The sequence below is a fragment of the Haliotis cracherodii genome, unplaced genomic scaffold (assembly GCF_022045235.1).
Source record: "Haliotis cracherodii isolate W230 unplaced genomic scaffold, xgHalCrac1.p SCAF_17, whole genome shotgun sequence".
In the NCBI taxonomy this organism is placed as follows: domain Eukaryota; kingdom Metazoa; phylum Mollusca; class Gastropoda; order Lepetellida; family Haliotidae; genus Haliotis; species Haliotis cracherodii.
In genome coordinates, this window is record NW_027266272.1 from 21,565,622 (window position 1) to 21,585,687 (window position 20,066).

Sequence of the window (20,066 nt, forward strand, 5' to 3'; positions counted from 1 at the left end):
TGGTTCCTGAGTCTCTAAGACTTTGCGGATCCACAGTGACTACTTCATAAACCGCACGGCGTGGGATTGAAATCTATAAATGATGAGTGAGTTAAAAATTAACGGCGCCTTGGCACTCTTTCAGCCATACAGCGGCTGTAAATGATGAGCTTGATTTTTTCGCTGAAATTAAGATTTTTGAACTCTTAGAGGAGGATTTAAATTTGACTTTTATACATTTCTAATTTTAAAAAAACCCGAAAACGACTAAAGAGTTAAGGTATTTTTACCAGAGATAATTTATCAATCGTTTTTAAAATGTCATTTTGCACTCTCAGTTGCTCTGTGAGTGAGGATTTTGGTTTTACACCGCTTTTACCAGAAATGGGCTTCACATATTGTACCCATGTCGGGAATCGCACATGGGTCTTCGGCGTGACGAGCGAACGCTTTAACCACTAGGCTACCCGACCGGCCCCTCAGTTGCTCTGACTAATGTAACTCTGCAGTACAGTGCGTTCTCGCTAAGTGGAAACCTTTTAAGTGGAAAACCTCTTACGTATGTGGTAACTTAAAAAGCATTATCAAGAGAGAAAAATATACTCAATAAACTGATAAAACCATTAGGTGTTTCCAGTCATACAATCACCGATATTATATATATAACTATGTAATTTGAAGGAATTATTTATCTTTGATTTCTGAATTGTTCTTTTACTTGATAAATAAGTAAAAAAAACAAATTGTGGTTTTTTTCATGTTTCAGTATACTGGCCATGGTATTTAAAACTACTATAAACTGTATGAACGAATTGATTTATTTATCATGATTGTTTCTGATGTTTATTTATTTGATTAAAAGCGACATATTATCTGAATCGTTGTTGATACAAGTGTCTGTGAGTGAGTGAGTGTTTAGGTGAGTGAGTGTGTTTTAGTGAGTGAGTGAGTGAGTGAGTGAGTTTTAGTGAGTGAGTGAGTGAGTGTGTTTTAGTGAGTGAGTGAGTGAGTGTGTTTTAGTGAGTGAGTGAGTGTGTTTTAGTGAGTGAGTGAGTGAGTGTTTTTTAGTGAGTGAGTGAGTGAGTGAGTGTTACAATATAGGCCCGGCTTGACAAGCGAATGTTTTAACGACTTGGCCACCCTACCGGCTCTTTATGATATGAAATAAGCAAACGGATTCGAGCCCGAAGTACAAGCCTGGGCACAGACGGTGTTTGTGGTCGACCAAAGGACCGAGTACCAGCGGCACTGTTTGACATTTTAGGTGTACAGTTGTTTCGGGACCCGATCAGTTCTGAGATAAGGTGTGTTTCATCAAGACTGTCAGACAATATTCCCCCATCAATGGACATGTGCAGAGTTCTCCCAAATTTTGTCACATCAATATTCGTACGCAAATTGATCTATATTTTGCAGATTTTGTTTTGAAATGTCACAAAACATATTCGACGTGGGTAATACTTTAAAAAATAACATATCATTTCTTATTCTCGTTAGCCGCTAATTTCACGAAGCTCGATATGCTTCTCATTGGATTTGTACAGAACTAACTTCAAGGTATTCTTGTTTCAAAAACATGGCATCTATTGATCCTTGTCCGCTATGTCTAAGAGTGTTTGATCTCGTGTTAATAATTTTCAATCAAGATTTATGCGGATCTTATAGAAGAATTATTTCATTGGTAATTGTAAATGACATGTTTTTGCCATCAGGCTGAGATTATATGACGATGTAGATGGCTTTAGGAAACCAACCAGACTGATGTCATGTCAATCTCTGTCATAATGAGGCTAACATGGGTTTAATGTCAGTGTTTGTACATTTGTAGTTGAAAAATGACAGTTATTTGCAAAAAAAGCTTCATTCAGCTCATCTTACGTAGCTATCAAAATTGGGATAGCTATAAAATGTACACAAATAACGTCTCCGGCATCAATGCTGCCATCTTGTCTGTGATCATTACGTCCATCTAGACTGATAACTGTTTTTCCTGCATGGAAAAAACATATATCTTGATGGCAAATAATAAACGCTAGGTCGCAACGACTGGATTGACGGGTATTGATTGTGCGTATTTGAATGACCCCGTTCCTATTCCATCTAGGGACACAGGTAGCCAGGCGTCATTTTCCGACAGAGTTGCGTCTCGTCGCTCTTTCAGGATCCGCTGAGCGTGTATTCGAAGCCTTTGTTCGCCACGATCATAGCACATGGTAAAACATTAAACAACCAAAAAACAAAAAAACAAAACAAAAAAAGCATGATGCCGCCAGTGCTGGAGGCTGGGATATTTTTTCCGTCAAAACGAAATTGTTTCCTGGGATAGGAGGAGACGAACAACCTGTGTCTTTTTTATTCACATTTTATTCAGGGCATAATTCATGAGGACAAATAAGTTTTGTCCAGTTTCTTTTCCGGAGCAATGTTGCTTTTTTGCATATAATTACGTATTGTTTTTTCAGCGGACCACATAGTATAATATTTATTTGCTACCTTCTTTGAGTCCTTTTCGAGGAATAACAAACTCCAAGAACTCTGTCCAAAACCTCCTTTCTTGTTGCTATTAACGTTATGAATTATATGCTTAGGATAAAAAGCAGGGTGATCAACCCTTCACATCTGTATTTAACATTTGTACTTCAGCTCTAAAACAAATACACTGGCGCCTAATTCATGTTACCTCCATTTAAAATATTGAAACATTGTGTTGAGTTTATCATTCAGTCGAATTACACGCATAGATTTAATGATGTCTGGTGACTTAGGCCTGCTTTTGGAAGTAAATTCTCTCACACCGTTGGCCTGTTTAATCAGGCCTTCAAGCAAGTCTTTCTTTCCATGGTCACTTATTATGCTTCTGCTTCTTATATGCATAGTAATCAGAATTTTTGCTCTGATTGGCAAAGTCAAACAAGGTACATTAACTAGGAAGTGAGTGAGTGAGTTGGGTTTAACGCCGCTTTTAATAGTATTCAAGTTATATCACGGCGTGTCAGCTTAATGTGGGAGGAAAGCCCGAAGTGATGCAGGTCTCAGACGTTTACCACTTCGGTGAAACCCACCAGCACGGGTATGGTGCTGACAAACCTAGAAACATAATCGGGGTGAACCGGGATTCGAACCCACAATCATAGGTTTCTGGCGTGCCCAAGGGACGCAGCTCTGCACAGCGAATCGCGGCGCGTTAGACGACTGGACCACCCGTGCCCCCTAGCTAGCAAGGTTAATTTCACCTTTATATCGATGATCTGATATCGTTCAGTAACAATCAACTAGCCAATTATTAAATCAGCTAGGAAGGTTAACTTCACCTTTATATCGATGATCTGATGTCTTTCAGTAACAATCAACTAGCCAATTTACTTTCACTGAATTACCCACCTGAACTAGGAATAAAGGAGACCAGTGAGACCGCCTCATCTGTTTCATATGTAGATTTATGCTTTAAGAATCAGAGTGACAAAACACACTCCACAAGACTGTATGGCAAAAGGGATGACTTCAACTTCCATTTGTCGACTTCCCTTTATGTGGATAAAATGTCGTGCAGCTCCAGCCCTTGGGTCTACATGTCACAACCTTTGAGGTCAAAGAACGTCTAACGACTCACGCTCAGAAGTTGTTTGATCAAGGTAAAAAGTGATGTCCCTATTTGGACCATATGTTCGTGTGTTTTTTAGGTTTAATTGACACGCCTTTGCATGTGTTTGTGACGCGATATTTCTTATGACTATGGAAAGGGTTTTGTCTCTTTCATTTCCCTCCTTCGAATATCCTGCCTTTAAAATACAGCAAGAATTTTTTAGCGGGACGATAATTTAGTTGGGCAGGATGCACTCGCCTCTTCGCGAAGTCATCGCTATTTGATAGTGATTCATAAAACTCATGCTAATCATACAGTCGGAATCGTACAACTGACAATCGTACAATATGTACGTAAGATGATATTTGGTATCAATGAAAGTGGAATATCAGCTCTATATAAATTCAGGTCATCATATAGGGGCGGTCGGGTAGCCTAGTGGTTAAAGCGTTCGCTCGTCACGCCGAAGACCCGGGTTCGATTCCCGATATGGGTACAATATGTGAAGCCCATTTCTGGTGTCTCCCGCCGTGATATTGCTGGAATATTTCTTAAAGCGGCGTAAAACCATATTCACTCACTCAGGTCATCATATAAACAATTACATTCCAATTAAGCCAATGCCTAGTACCAAGAATACCAGGAGTGCCCCCTACATGCATGGGTATGGTGCTGACACACCATAGATTCCGGAATAACTGCTTCCAACCGACCACCATCGGATCCTGCAATGAGTGAGTGAGTGAGTTAGGTTCAACGCCGCTTTGAACAATATTCCAGTTATATCACGGTGTGTCGGTTTCATGTTGGAGTAAAGCTTAAGTGATACAGGTGTCAGACGTACAACGACTTTGGTGAAACACACGAGCAAGAAACACAATCGAGGTGAACCGTGACTAGAACTCACGAACTTAGGATCCTGGCGTGCCCAAGGGACGCAACTCTGAACAGCGAATCGCGGCGTCTGGACGACAGGGTCAACCGTACCCCCGGCTATGAACAAATGATGCTGACAATTGACACAAATACGACAATATGAAATGGCGTATAGTAACGCTTTCAAGATGATTGCACTCATGTAACGTCATTAGGTATCGCGGCCGGGGATCGAACCCCGGGCGGACGCTTTACCACTGGACCACGGAGGCTGTCTGACAGTTTGTAATGTCAGGTGGCACAAATACGCTTCTGCAAGCTGACACTTTGTGTATATATTTGTCATAAAGCGGGTAATATATACGGCTCACAAAATACAGGGGGTAGTCGAAGTTTATAACAATGTACATGAAACAGCGAATAGTTTGTTTATGTGTAAGTTATCAGGAAAATAGGAGCAAAGAGTACATCCTTATTTTTGTGTGACGTGACTAATTCCAACAATTCCAGGAACTTGAACTGTGCACAGGAGTCACAATGACGGGATCCATATTGAGTCGTCAACTCTCTAGACGAATGTCCACAAGAGGTACAGAACGGTGGAAGACAAGGGCATTGCCATCGCACGAAACAAACAACACGACATGAGTTGTGATGATGCTCCGGGAGGAGGCACTTGTGATTCGGATGTGGAGACCTGGTTTGCCCTCCATGGTGATCTCCCATCACACAACTGATTTCCTGCCACAGACACCAGCAGCTGGCTGGTGCATCTTTCCATGACGTCGCCAAACCTCCATCAATGAATCGGCGTTAACCGCTGAACACCTCAAGTGACCACTGGCCATTGGTCCATCGTTATTGTCGGCGACACCAGATGAGACGTGTTTGCCGACGTCTGGCTGTCATCGGTTGTGTCACACATGGTCACGGTTCTCGCAAAAACGTCGCCTATAGTCTGTTATTATCTTGATATTACCTTTGTGCGGACGTCGATCCATGGATTGTGGCAGTTTGGCCAAGTCAGTTGTACTTTCGCTCTGGATTCGTCCTGGAACCTGTTCCACAAAGCGATTTCAGTGCTGAGTTGGTCGTAACTCCCATACTTTATCATTGGCTTACGATCAATCTAGCACTAAGATAGCTGTGTGGAACAGGGTCCTGAACTTCATCATTCAAGTTAATCCCAAACGTCCCATGAGTCATCCTGATTGCTTTCATGACTTCCTTTTTTATGCAAATTGTGTGAGTGGCGGGTGCTACCGGCAGGGCTGGGCCCTTTTCAAGAACACCTCGTGTCTTCACTGACTTTCGACGATCCTTTCACATAACTTTCCCCACTATTCTGCCTTTAACGCCAAAATGGAATCTGTTTCGTTGAATAACGAGACTGCTTATTCTCTGGCGTTGACGTTTAATAATCACGCGTGAAACGTGTAACCCGGGATACGTACATATACACTACCCTTGGGTGGATCTGAGCGCATCTGCCATTGTATCTTGGGAGTGGCGACTTCTGACACTGCATGAATACAAGCTGTCGCCTACATGAGTTTCCTGACTTTCAGTGAGCAGTGTACAAGCTCATACAGGTACAAGTTTCAGCAATATATCGCTCATAAACAGGTATCGATGTTTCTCGTCCATTATACCTATAGCTCAATGTTCTCTTGATATATTTATTTATAACTTTTTTCTTGCGTTGCATTTAACCACATTTTACAGGAAACAGATAACAATGAGTGAGTGAGTGAGTGAGTTAGTTTTAACGCCGCTTTTAACAGTATTCCAGTTATATCACGGCGTGTCAGCTTAATGTGAGAGGAAAGCCCGAAGTGATGCAGGTTTCAGACGTTTACCACTTCGGTGAAACCCACGAGCACGGGTATGGTGCTGACAAACCTAGAAACATAATCGGGGCGAACCGGGATTCGAACCCATAATCATAGGTTTCTTGCGTGCCCAAGGGACGCAACTCTGCACAGCGAATCGCGGCGCCTTAGACGACTGGGCCACCCGTGCCCTCAGATAACAATGACATCCGGGTGATATGAACTAACATCTATCTGTGTACATGTTGAACGGCACGAGAGTGAGAACGTATAGAGAGCCTAACAAAAGAGAGCATGACATTACGACCAGAACTAACAAAAGGAATCTATTTTTCAATCTATTAAAGGGGAACATTTAGTGATCATGTAGTTTGTATTACTTCATTCTGGAAAGTATAGAATGGTGGCATATTGTGAAACTTATTTGAGAAAATTATTTTTGTTAAAAGTATAATGACAATGTAGATCGGATCATTGTTTCCAGTTGATAAACCAAGTTGTACGTCTCTTTTTTATTTCAAAAGTTTTTTTCTCGTCAAGCCATATTTCAACTAATTTTCAGATAAAGTTTACCTTGCTGCAATCCCCGAATATATGAATGATTGTTTCTACGTCGTTGGTGCAGAAACTACAACTTCTGCTATCTACATATCCTATTTCTGACCGGCCGCGTCATACCAAAAGACGTTAAAAGATGGCACTTGTTGTTACCCTGTCTCGCGCTCGGCATTAAGGGGCTAAAACAAGGACTGGTCGGCTCGGAGTCAGTATACTGTGTCTGAGTGGGGTATTCATATTAAACTGCGGCATGGTATCTCAGTGTGCTAGCACTATAAATCGGCATCAGTCCGGACTAGTACAAGCAGCCACACACACACACATATACACGTGCATGCACGTCGCTATATAAGTGCAATAATCTTGGACGCGACGTTAAAACCTATTTCACCTCACCTCCTATTTCTGACAAGAAAGTATGAGTTGGTAAGAAATGGTGTAGTTTTCTGAAGTGGAACCATTGTAAACTGATATCTTTTGAACGTCTGAAAGGCCAATCGTTATATATATATATATATATATATATATATATATATATATATATATATATATATATATATATCATGCCACCTCCATACAGCTGAACTTCTTCAATCAGGACGAGTCCATCCTGAGAGGATCAAAGGATACAGCCATGAGTTATGACATCGTAAGACAATTGATCCAAAGCAAACAATTTGAGAGGAGTCATATTCGTTAAAACTTTGACATGGTGCAAGTGGCATGATATATGTATGATGTGCATGTCAGAAAGTCACGGCAACACGAGGAATGTCAGCTAAATAGATAGGTTAAGGCCACAGAAAAGGAGCTTTGTGGTGTCGTCTTCGAATGCAGTGTTCACCGCATGCCAGAATGATGGGAAATGAACTCAGCAGCTAAAGCCAACTGAACAGCCAATCGTCGTCTTATGACAAGATGTGTGCGTTCCTGTCGACTCAGTTTCCTGCAAAGTTGGGACCGGAAATGGAACAGGAATCAGATAGTACTTCGTTGCCACATATTTGAATAAGAGATTATTTCATGTTCTCTGTAAGTGTTATTGATTCGTTAAGGCTAACTAGGAAACTGGATGTCATGTTTTCTGTCTTTGCGTGTTACCACCTTCTAAATAATTGAAAGACATCTGTTCTTTCAAAATGATGTTCACTTCGGTTAAGCAGTTACATCTTCACTTGTCATGGGCAGGAAAACCAAAATACAGTCACCAACAACGGGATCATATGTAATTTAAGTGCCAGTAAACAATGAAGATATAGGAAATGCCTTATTGATAAAAGTACATTATCCTGAAAACAATAATAATACTAAACATGAGTAAGTATGAATTTATTAGGATTATTTGTCTCAATTTATTTGTCCTATAGCTCCGACGTTCATACAGTTTGGCCCTCGCTCTGTGAAGGTTCATAGTTTAATCAACTCACAAAATGTGATTGTCAGTTCTTAAATGGATTATGACAACTCTCTCTTAATATTTAAGGCACTGTATATAATGAACATCTTGAAATTTTATTTTATTTAATAATCTTTATAATAATGATAATAATAAATGTGATGCAAACCATCCAAGATGAACACTATAACAAACAAAAGAAAGCGTTATTAACACAACAAAGAGTAATCGTGTTAACGTGGTTGAAACAGTTTACTGTAGGTAATCTCGTACAATCACGCGAGATGTTTCAGACGTTAATGCTAATCTGACTATCAGGCTTGACGACCGCGGTGACGGCTTTAGGAAGCAGACCCGAAGATATATTACCGTGTTTCTGATGAAATAAAACGCGGATTGGTGTCGTTGGGACGACATACTCTTACATTAACAGGGACGACTTCGCCAACCACATTCTATTACCCTTTGGGATTCTCCTTGTCGCTGCTTCTATTGCAACTAATGGTAGGTTTATGCTCAAACTAAGTGTTGACTCGAGTACTTACAACTCGCTTTTCGGCCAATCCCTTTAACACTCATTTGTCTGAAGACGATCGAATGGTTCCGTGTTGTACGCCAAATAACAAAACAAACATGTAATTGAAACGAACTTAAAGGTTGCGGCGCCTTGTGTAATAGTGAAATGGGGTATTGCTTGGGGTGACTCCCATACATCCCCGTTATTGGATTCCCGATTTAGTCTCACTTTGTGTACTTATTCTTGTATTTTCCTTGGGTTTCCGGGGGGCACGGGTGGCCCAGTCGTCTAAGGCGCCGCGATTCGCTGTGCAGAGTTGCGTCCCTTGGGCACGCCAGAAACCTATGATTGTGGGTTCGAATACCGGTTCGCCCCGATTATGTTTCTAGGTTTGTCAGCACCATACCCGTGCTCGTGGGTTTCACCGAAGTGGTAAACGTCTGAGACCTGCATCACTTCGGGCTTTCCCCCCACATTAAGCTGACACTCCGCGATATAACTGGAATACTGTTAAAAGCGGCGTTAAACCCAACTCACTCACTCACTCCTTGCGTTTCCTGTCCTTTGGAATCCAACACCAAACAACAAGCAGACATATTCAAAACGCGGGGTCTGTATCATTCATGTGCCCCAGTCTTATTTTCATGTCAACTATTGACTTGCCTTTGCATGTGTTTGTGACGGTTTCTGTAGGTGGCGGGGAAAACACAATCTCACGATACAATCGGAATCTGTTTTTAGTTTAGATTTCTTGTCAATATAGTATATAGTTTGTCACTTTTATTCACATAAATTGTCGAGTTAAAGAAAGTATACAACCATGTTTGATGGTGGTTAAAATGAAACAAACAAGAAATAGTTATCCGATGGTGGTGCTTTAGATACGGGTATCATGGTTGCGTTTTGGGCCTTGCAGATTTGCAGATTGTTTTAAGCCTAGTATCATTTTGATAACGTCCGTATTTTGTTTTTTATGAATATGTCCAATTGTCAAGTGTATACCTTCTTTTCCACGGCATTAAAGTTGTGTATACGGTTTTAACTTCGATAATATCAAGTCAAAGTCCAGTATCAGAATACAATATTAATAGTCATAAAGACATGTTTTGGTCATGTTGACTTTTCAATAGAAATCTGATGTTAAAAACCCTTTTACAGTATTATTTTTAATGCTGGGGATACCCTCCCCTTTTCGCGAACACCTGGTGTCATCACTATTTGATAGTGATTCTTAAACACATGTTAATGATTTAGTAGGAATCGTAAAATCAACTCTGCTTTTGTCAGAGATTTCTTCTGAATATGGAAAAGGTTTTGTCGCTTTTATTTATTGACGAGTATCGTTAATTTCAGTTCATTTGACAGGATGACAAATCAAATAGAGCATTAAGAGTTGGTTGAGAAGGAGGGTGGTAGAGGTAGCTCTGAATACATGTATGGTTGCTTATTAATCAGGATGAAAAAAGATTGGTGTCAGCGTATAGTCAAAGTCAAACTAGAGAAGTTGTATGAAGGTATCCGGCCACAACAGAAAGGACATTGCCAATACTACATACTAAAATACTATAGGTTTCAAAGGTTATCCACATATCATTTATATCATATTACTGTTTATCTGTACATCGTAGTCACTAATGACGTGATGAGGCCTCAATTGCACGCACCTAATGATGTATCTACTTTAATTTGCCCTTATTTTCTCTCATTAAACAAATAATGACAAAAACACTTGTAAAGTTTTCCTTTCATGTTTTGGTATAGACGGAATTCCTTAAACTCGTTATCTTCATCACCCTTTGTCTCCACCACAATGAAAAGCTAATTTTTCTATGAATTGTACAGCGGGGAATTTTATGAATTCCAATTTTCTTGTCCGTTACTCGAAATTAATGAATCAATCATAACAAAGAACTACATAAAATAATCACCTTTTCAAACGGAACGAGACAACTAGTTGATTCCCATTACTCATACATTTCCGTTCCTAACTTTGCAGGAAACCGACTTGCAAGGACCGCACTCATGTTGGCATCCGGCGCTGATTGGTTTATAAACTGTCATAATTAACGAATATAATTCACCCGCAATTAAACATGTTGTATAGGACAAGGCAGTCACGATATGAACCTCATTCATTTGTTCATTTTATTTGATGAATGCTTAATGCAGCATTTTACACTCTATGCACTTGACGCATTGAACATATTGATAACAAGTTAGAGATATGTTATGGAACATAAGAACACGTTTACTTTGTTTTCATGATGATGTCACTAGAACAGGCAATGTCAATAATCCCTGTTTTCTAAAAAAAAGTATTTTTTCTGGAATTTATTAACTCATTCCGAAGCTGTATCTCAGTGTTCGTAGCAAAACAGTCGCCGTTACGAAAACAATTAATTAGGGATTCAAATTCAAAAACAATAATAAGAGCAATTACAGGGCATGATATTCAAGTTGAACATATACAAGTTGATTCATATTCAAATGACAAATACATTATACTTTGAAAGACGTTTTCTTAAATTAGTTCCTGTTAACATTTAATTTTCTTTCTCACATCAGACAATAATCTTCCTTTGATATTCAAAACCGACTATGGTATAAATGCTTTGATCTCATAACCAGGTTGAAGAACTATATTTGTGAGAGGCCAAATAAAAAAATTAAAAAACGTTATCCCATATTTTCACAAAAGGAGAGAAGATTTGGTCCCTATTATGCAATCATATAACAGCAATGAATTCATCTGAAGGAAATGGCACACCTACTTTGCCCATTTTGACCGCAAATTCGCCCCATCCCGATTTTCTCTCATCAGGGTAATTGAATGTTCATGGAAATAAAAGCGACAAAACCCTTTCCATATTCATAAGAAATCTCTGCCAAAAGAAGAATTGATTGCACTATTCCGTCTATATCATGAGCGCGAGTTTACGAATTACTATGATACAGTTTGGACACCAGGTGAAAAAGAATTAGGATTGGAAACGGATGTAACCTTGCGTAACACTGGTGATCGGGCTGTTGCTGTTTGTGTTGTCGTTCTTTGTATGAATAAAGCAACAAACCCTTTCCATATCCAGTTGAAACCTCTGCATAAAGCAGAGTCGATAGCAAGATTCCGACTATATCACGAGCATGTGTTTATGAATCACTATCAAATAGTGATGATACCAGGTATTCGCGAATAGGTGAGCGTATCCTGTCCCATCGGTGGCACCCGTCACAAACACATGCAAAGGCAAGTCAATTGTTCACCTGAAAAAAACAACACGGTCAAACTAGAGAATTGCATCGGGCATATAATTTGTGTCACTGATGCGTCAAATTTGGAAATGTCCTCCACGTGACTACCATAAAACTTTTTGAAACCTTTACTTAGGTCTTGAAAGTAGCCTTGAACAAAAAACGTCTGAACAAGAGTCGTATGTTTTGTGACGCTACGTGGTATGCGTTACATGGTATAATTGTGTCCATGTAGGTCCATGATAAACATTGACAGGGGACATAAGGTAGACATCCCATGAGATGACCGCGATCATTACTGGCTCTCATTACACATAATCATACTCTGTATGCTTCACTTCCTCTGACATTCGAACAACGATCAAAGGATAACAGTGATGAAGAAGATCAAGACAGAATATCTTTTAATCTCAGTCTGGCTAGCTGATAGTCGATGATGATCTCCCCTTACATTGAAGTCATGTTGACATACGGATCGAGATGAAATAATTGGATCCTGCACTGTATTTCAGTGTCAACTAAATACTAAAGGAAAGAGGATAAGATGCAATTCTCTGTGTTGAGACCGTCAGGCAAATTCATGTTAGCGTTGGCGACAGGACTGTAATCGTAATCGAGTTTCAAATATATAAAAACAACAAAACCATCTCCGTAATTTTAAGAAACAACTGCTAAACGTCCATTGACCGACGAATTACTGTCAAATAGGGATGATACCAGGGGTTCCTTTACCGGTGTCATCCATCACAAACACAAGTCAATTGTACACCTGAAAACCTACGACCAGTGTAATTAGCGTAAATCGTGGCAATAATCGCACCGTAAAATACTGGATGCCCCTTGACGCCTTTGTACACTGATGTGGTATAATTACGTTGGTCTTGAAACAAACAAATATATTAACCAGACATTAGCTAAGAAACTATTTTACCTTTACATTGTATTTATTCATCTGTACGGATTATGCCAATTAGCCCGTTACCTTGTAATTGTAAACCGAGGGAAGGAATATTACGCCGTATTGACGTTTAATATGTAATGGCGCCTAGATACGCCCTGGAAACACAGTTACCTTCTTGACAATTGCGTTTGAGAGGAGTTCAGTGTTTACCAATTAGTATTCTTGAAGAATAAACCGGCGTGAAGAGTTTAAAAGTCACACTTCAGAACAGGTATAGACCATGTTATACACATTGACATGAATGTTTGTCAAATATATAATATGTTATCAAAAGAAACAAGAATATTGACTTATACCTGCAAATATGTTCACAAATATTGAGGTAATGATAATTATATACCTGCTGAGGTCTGAATCAATTTGTATCTTATATTCATTAAAAGGTGTATAATTTTCCTACCATTCAACAGAAAGACGATAAATATAACACGTCCTCGCCCATCCCTTAATTGGAAGGGCATTTGTGTCACCAAGGTGTTATATTCCAAACAGTGGTGTTGTCCCTGACAACACGAGCTAGAGGTAACTAATCACTGATGTCAGCATCAATAAGTTCGGAACCACTGCAGCACTGATGTGTCTTGTTCAGAGAAACAACTAATTAAAGTCTTGGAATTCGAAGCTGGAAGAACATGAAATAATGCAACCTTTTATGGATAACATCTTCTCCGATGTTTTTCAGGTGAAAATAAAATAGGAAAAACCGTTTTATAATCATTAAACATTCATAACGTACAAGGGGCAAGAATTCTGGTGAACGTAATATAGGCCCGAGGCCTTCAAATATTATAAGGAATAAACCGCATTGTGGACCTGAAACGTTATTACAAAAAAGACGAATTTGTTTTTTCATAAATAGGTTAGAATTTATCTCCGAATTAAAGTTTCACGTTTTTTGCGAGTCTTTTCCAATTATTTCTTGGTGCTGATGTTTTCTCAAAGATACTCCTTAGAACATTCTGCGCAGCTGTTCTCATGTCATGGTTCATGCTGTAAAGTTCTGCTGTACGTTTGTACAGGAGAAGAGGGAGCATATGAGTCCCGTTGTCTAAGGCGCCGCAATTTGTTATGCAGTGTTGCGCCCCTTTGGCGTACACAGGAAGCTATGATGGTGACGTTGGACGTCCCAGGTGACGTTGGACATCAACAGCATATTCGTGTTAGTGGGTTTAATGAAAGTGATAATCGTCTAAAACCTGCATCAGTTCGGGTATTTCCTTCCACACAAATAGGTCCACATGAAGTTTTTATTACACGCAATGATACAAATAAACATTGAGTGAGTGAGTTGGGTTTAACGCCGCTTTGAACAGTATTCCAGTTATATCGCGGCGTGTCAGCTTAATGTGGGAGGAAAGCCCGAAGTGATGCAGGTCTCAGATGTTTACCACTTCGGTGAAACCCACGAGCACGGGTATGGTGCTGACAAATCTAGAAACATAATCGGGGCGAACAGGGTTTCTGGCGTGCCCAAGGGACGCAACTCTGCACAGTGAATCGCGGCGCCTTAGACGACTGAGTCACCCGTGCCCCCGATACAAATAAATAAAGCGACACAATCCTTTCCATATCCAAAAGAAATCTCTGCATAAATCAGAGTCGATTGTACGATTCCGACTATATCATGAGCATGTGTTTATGAATCATTATCCAATAGTAATGACACCAGATGTTCGCGAAAAGTTGAGCGTATCCTGCCCCACCGGTTGCATCCCCACAAACACATGCAAAGTCAAGTCAATTGTTCGCCTGATAAAACACGGGAACATATGGTACAAGTCAAAATAGGGAATTGCATAGGACATCAGTTTTGTCCCAAACGCATCAAATTTGAAAATGTCCCCCAAAACACGACATAATGTTAAAAGCGACGCTAAACCAAACTCAATCACTCAGGTTTTATAGACGAATTGTTAATTCCAGTTCTTTGTCCAGGCATTTAAATTGAACATTAATGTGTCATTTGTTTCCCTTAAAGTATTAAAATTAATAACAATAACCCTTATTATAATGTCTAATTATTATAAATAAAAATAGAATTGAAAGCACTTACGATAATAACGTCTAGCAAAGGTTCAGGAGTGTTCATCCGATTATAAATACTACTATTATTGATAATTACAAATACACAAGCAAGAACCCTGTCATTGAACTGATGCCCACATATTGAATTCGTATTGATGTTCTTCTTTGACATTCATTAGCAATGACAACTTAAGTCAATCCGACGTTCATCAACTAATATCAAAGGAAGGGTTTGGTCGCTTATATTTCTATAATTTACCCTTCCAGCAGAAGGACCCAGTCTTAACGTACTAACAGCCCATTGGTGCACACAGAAAACACAAAAAACACTGGATTCAAGATTATATTTTCATTATTATAGAGCTTACTGAGTTCTTCATATTGTTGCCTCACACAACACTATGGGTATTATTTTGTAAATTTCTCATGTCCCGCAAGTCTTACATCATCGCCATGTAACTTAATTAAACAAAGGTTATTATATCCACTCACCTGAATAGACCAAACCGCTCAGAAATAAAAAGAACGAATTTCTCATTTCATGAAATAACCTTCGTTTTGTCTTATTGGAACGATCTTCTAAGAAGTTGCTCGTTGTTTCTTGGTAGGGTTTTTTTTCGTTTTGAAATATGTCCGCTTTTTTACAATCTTTTAATCTCTCAACTACTGTACAACGACCGGGATACTGTGTATGTTACAATAACAAGGCCCTTGTGAAGTGGTACAAGTATATGCACTTTTGGACAATGTGAGCATGCAATAAACATTTGTATGCACATGTAGAAAATTTGTTTAGGCTTTCCCATTTTGTTTTATGTCGCCATTGATACATGAATATCGGACGCATATTTGCAACTCAAGTGTGCGATACATGCATTTATTTTGTGTCTGAGTGAAAGTACATGTACCTAATGCATGACGAGTATCGACCACCACAGGCTTACACAATGCATTGACTTGTTCAGCTTAAAAAAGAAAAACAAAGAAGATTTGTCCAGCTTGTGTCATACACGTGCTCGTGGGTTTCAACGAAGTGGTAAACGTCTGAGACCTGCATCACTTCCGGCTTTCCTTCCTCACACATACTGTTGAAAGCTGCGTTTAACCCAACTCACTCACTCACTCACTCACCAGCTTGTGTATTGAATGTATCCATATGTATACATGTGTCCTGCTATTTGTTTGCACGTGTTCGACATTTAGCAATGATTAAATAATAGCGACAAAACACTTTCCATAATCATATGAAATCGCTGCTCAAACCAGTCGATGGTACGATTCCGAATATGTCATGAGCAGGTTTCTGTGACTCACTATCAAATAGTGATGACACCAGGGTTCGCGAAAAGGTTCGCTTATCCCCCTTTCCCTCCCCTGTCCACAGGTGAGTCAAGTGTTTGTCCGAATGAAAAGAGTCAAAAGTCAACATAGGGAATTGCATCAGACATCAGTCTTGTCACTGATGCGTTTGGTTCCTATGTCTACCATAAAAGGTTTTGAACGTTTTCAGAGGCCTTGGTTTCTGCAACATTGATCTAACAACCTTTGAGCAAGAGTCGTGTGACGTCTTTGAAATATTCGTAGAAAGAGCATGCTCGAATAATATTGTACCTCAAAACTTGTGAAATGTAGACCCCAAGGGCTGGAGCTGCAGGACTATTGCTTGACATGTAGGACAGTAGACTATTGGGCAGTTGAAGTCATCCCTCTTGTCATACAGTCTTCTGGGTAGTTTTCTATCACCCTGAATCTTAATATCATCATATCTAAATATCAAAATACTTCCAAGTGAAAGTGAATTAAAAAAGTAATAAATAATTCCCATCCCATTTCTTTTCGTTTATGTCCCTATAAACTGAAAAACACGTCCACTCCCACTCGCGGTATACTGTTTCCTGATTGGCTCATAACAGAATGGGCGGAGCTTGTGTTAGATTATTGCGCTGAGCCATGTCAATTTCGTATTATTGTCCACAGTGTTGCGTGTACATAATTAGATAAGTGCTGTCTGTGAAGTAATTAGTACATTGTATTTAACGTTATTATTTTTTAATAATAAGAATTTACTCGAAAGGTTGCTTGCGTATTTAGAGGTATAACGGTAAGCCCGGCATTCACGCTTTGGTATATCCGGTGTTCACACCATTTTTTACACTTATACCTCCATATACGCAAAAGAATAGTGGAAAGTCAGTTGTGAAGTGTTCACATTTTTTTAACGTAACTGTGAAAGAATTTGTACTTTAAATAAAAACAAAGAAACATCTGGTCAACGTATCGTACATCATGAAGTCGACCCGTAGAGATCCGGGGTAAAATAGGTCTTCAGCAACCCATACTGGCCGTAAAAGCCGACTATGCTTGTCGTAAGAGGCGACTAACGGGATCGGATGGTCAGGCTCGCTGATTTGGTTGATGCATGTAATCGTATCCCAATTGCGTGGATCGATACCAATGATGTCAATCACTGGATTGTCTGGTCCAGACTCGACTTTTTACAGACCACCGTCATATAGCTGGAATATTGCTGAGTGCGGCGTTAAACATCAATCAAACAAACAAACAAACAAACAAACTTTATTATACGTTAGTTAAACTTGGTTATACGTTGTCCAAACCCTAGATGATAAAACACTATACAAAGAATTGTGTTTTATCATATAATGGGTAGGTTTCTCGGCAGGATAAAGCCAACGGATAAAAACGATATCCGTTGGGGTCATATGCGGATAGAGATGCAAATATCAAAGGTCAAGTAGGGACTACTTTCAGTGTTTATAAACAAACATGGCGTCGCCCTCGTCATTCGGCGATCGAGTCAGAATTAACCATCGGGAATCTGGATAAACTAGAGGGATAATTGCTATCATTATCAAACAACAGTCTAATATACTGAAAATCAGTGTCTAACTGTGACGTAGCTAAGCCATTTTATAAGTTTGGGCAACTTTAGAGATATAAATTTCTAAACAATTTTGTGAGGGCACGAGGCCTAGCCAAGCGGGATCAGTAGCCATATATCTGTGCTTGTAGACCTCTGCGGCTTGAAACCTTCTCCAAAAATTAAAATAGTTGGATTTGGCCGAAATATGTTTAAATTGCTACCTTGTTTCCCTTTGTCGCTATGTGTACATCTGACTACACTTCTTAACGTTATGACAGGACAGACCGACTGTCAACAACGTCTGACCGTGGCCGTGTGACGTCTCATGGACTAGGGTTAGAGTAGCTTCCCTTTGACAAAGGGCAGTTACTCTAGCGGACAGACCGATGGATTGCCGCGAAAGGTAATTAAAAACTATTGTTGTTTTGCGTATATGTTGCTTCGTCACTGTATAAGAAACAGATTTCAGTTCGAACTATATTGGCTACTGTCACTGTCCGACGGACACACCACTTACCCTGTGACGTAATTAATATCAATGCGCGTTTTCCAGGAAAACTCGCAATGTTTCGGTAATGTAAGTGAGAGAGGGAAAGCGATTTTGAAACATAGAATTAAATAATGACATTATATGATAAAGAGGTTATCACGCTTGTGTGTTTGGGGATAGTAAATATCCTGTATTAGGAATAAACACTATGTATTTAGCTCGTCAAGGCTCGCTAAATACAATGTTTATTCCTAATGCAGGATATTTACCATCCCCAAACACACTCGCGTGATAACCTCTATGTATCTTGCTGTATTTTGTTGTTACAGTGTCACAAGTGGGGCAGGATACGTTCACTATTTGACAGTTTTTCATAGACATACTTTTGGTACAGTCGAAACTCTGTTTATAGCAGAGGTTTCTATTGAATATGGAAAGGATTTTGCCTTTATCTTTATGGGGAATCTTACCCTTTAATTGTTCAAAACATTTATGTTGAGTAAAACCTGTCTTTACAAATAATGATTATCATAAATATGTTACGTCTGTTAATTCAGATATGTGTAGTTAACAGATTGAAACAATAAATATTTATTTCATCAATTTAGTATGGAATTTTGTTTTTGCAAAAACTATTTTGTTCTTAGGTTGATCGGGGTATCGAGGTGGGACTGAATGTGACGGATTGTTTGGATATATCTTCATACGAACATTATAGAAATCTATAATAAAAGTTAATATTTTCTGCTTCAGTTCGTGTTTAAATTATCATTTATGTATCAATGAACCGTTGCCCATAGCTTCAGAAGAGTATCAGCTGTAAGACTACAGGACTAGTTGCGTAGTTTTTTGTTTTTTTGTTGAACGCCGCACTAAGCTACATGGCGGCTATATATTCAGGCTATATGACGGCTGTCCGTAAATAATCCCATCTGTACCAGACAAACCTGTGATTGATATTATGAGCATCGATCAACGCCGTCGAGGTAGATGACAGGTTTTCAACCAATGCAAGTCACCGAGCCTGATCATCCGATCCTGTAAGTCGCCTCTTACGACCAGCATTGATTGCTGGGGGGTTCAATTCTAAACCGGATTCAAGCTGGGTGAGAATTAATGATAACTCCTCTAAAGCTGGTATTATTACGTGGAATATTAATGTTCCTGGCATACTTGTGCATAACGGTAATTCTTGATTTCATGTGTTCAATGTTCATACAGATTAGAGTGGCATGGGGTACCCCGTACCCAAAGACGCCACTGTACAGAATTGCGCCCCTCAGGGGTGCAGCAAACCTGTGATCGTAGGGGCGGTGGGGTAGCCCCGTGGTTAAAGCGTTCGCTCGTCACGCCGAAGTCCCGAGTTCGATTCCTGACAGGGGTACAATATGTGAAGCCCATTCTGGTGTCCCCCGCCGTGATATTGCTGGAATTATGGTAAAAGCGGCGTAAAACCATATTCACTCACTAACTCACTCGTTGACTTCACCACAGTGTGTCACTTCTGGCTTTCCTCCAACACCCAGCAGACGCACAGTGCTATCTGGGAATATGTATCATTGTTTGTGCATTTATCGTAGGATAACAATTTATAAATTGTATAAAGTCGTATAACATGGCGAAGCGGAGTGACTGTTATCATTTGATAAGTGAACCACTAATCCCTACAATTACAAGGGTAATCGTCCTTGCGTGGATTATAAAAACAATGCGTCG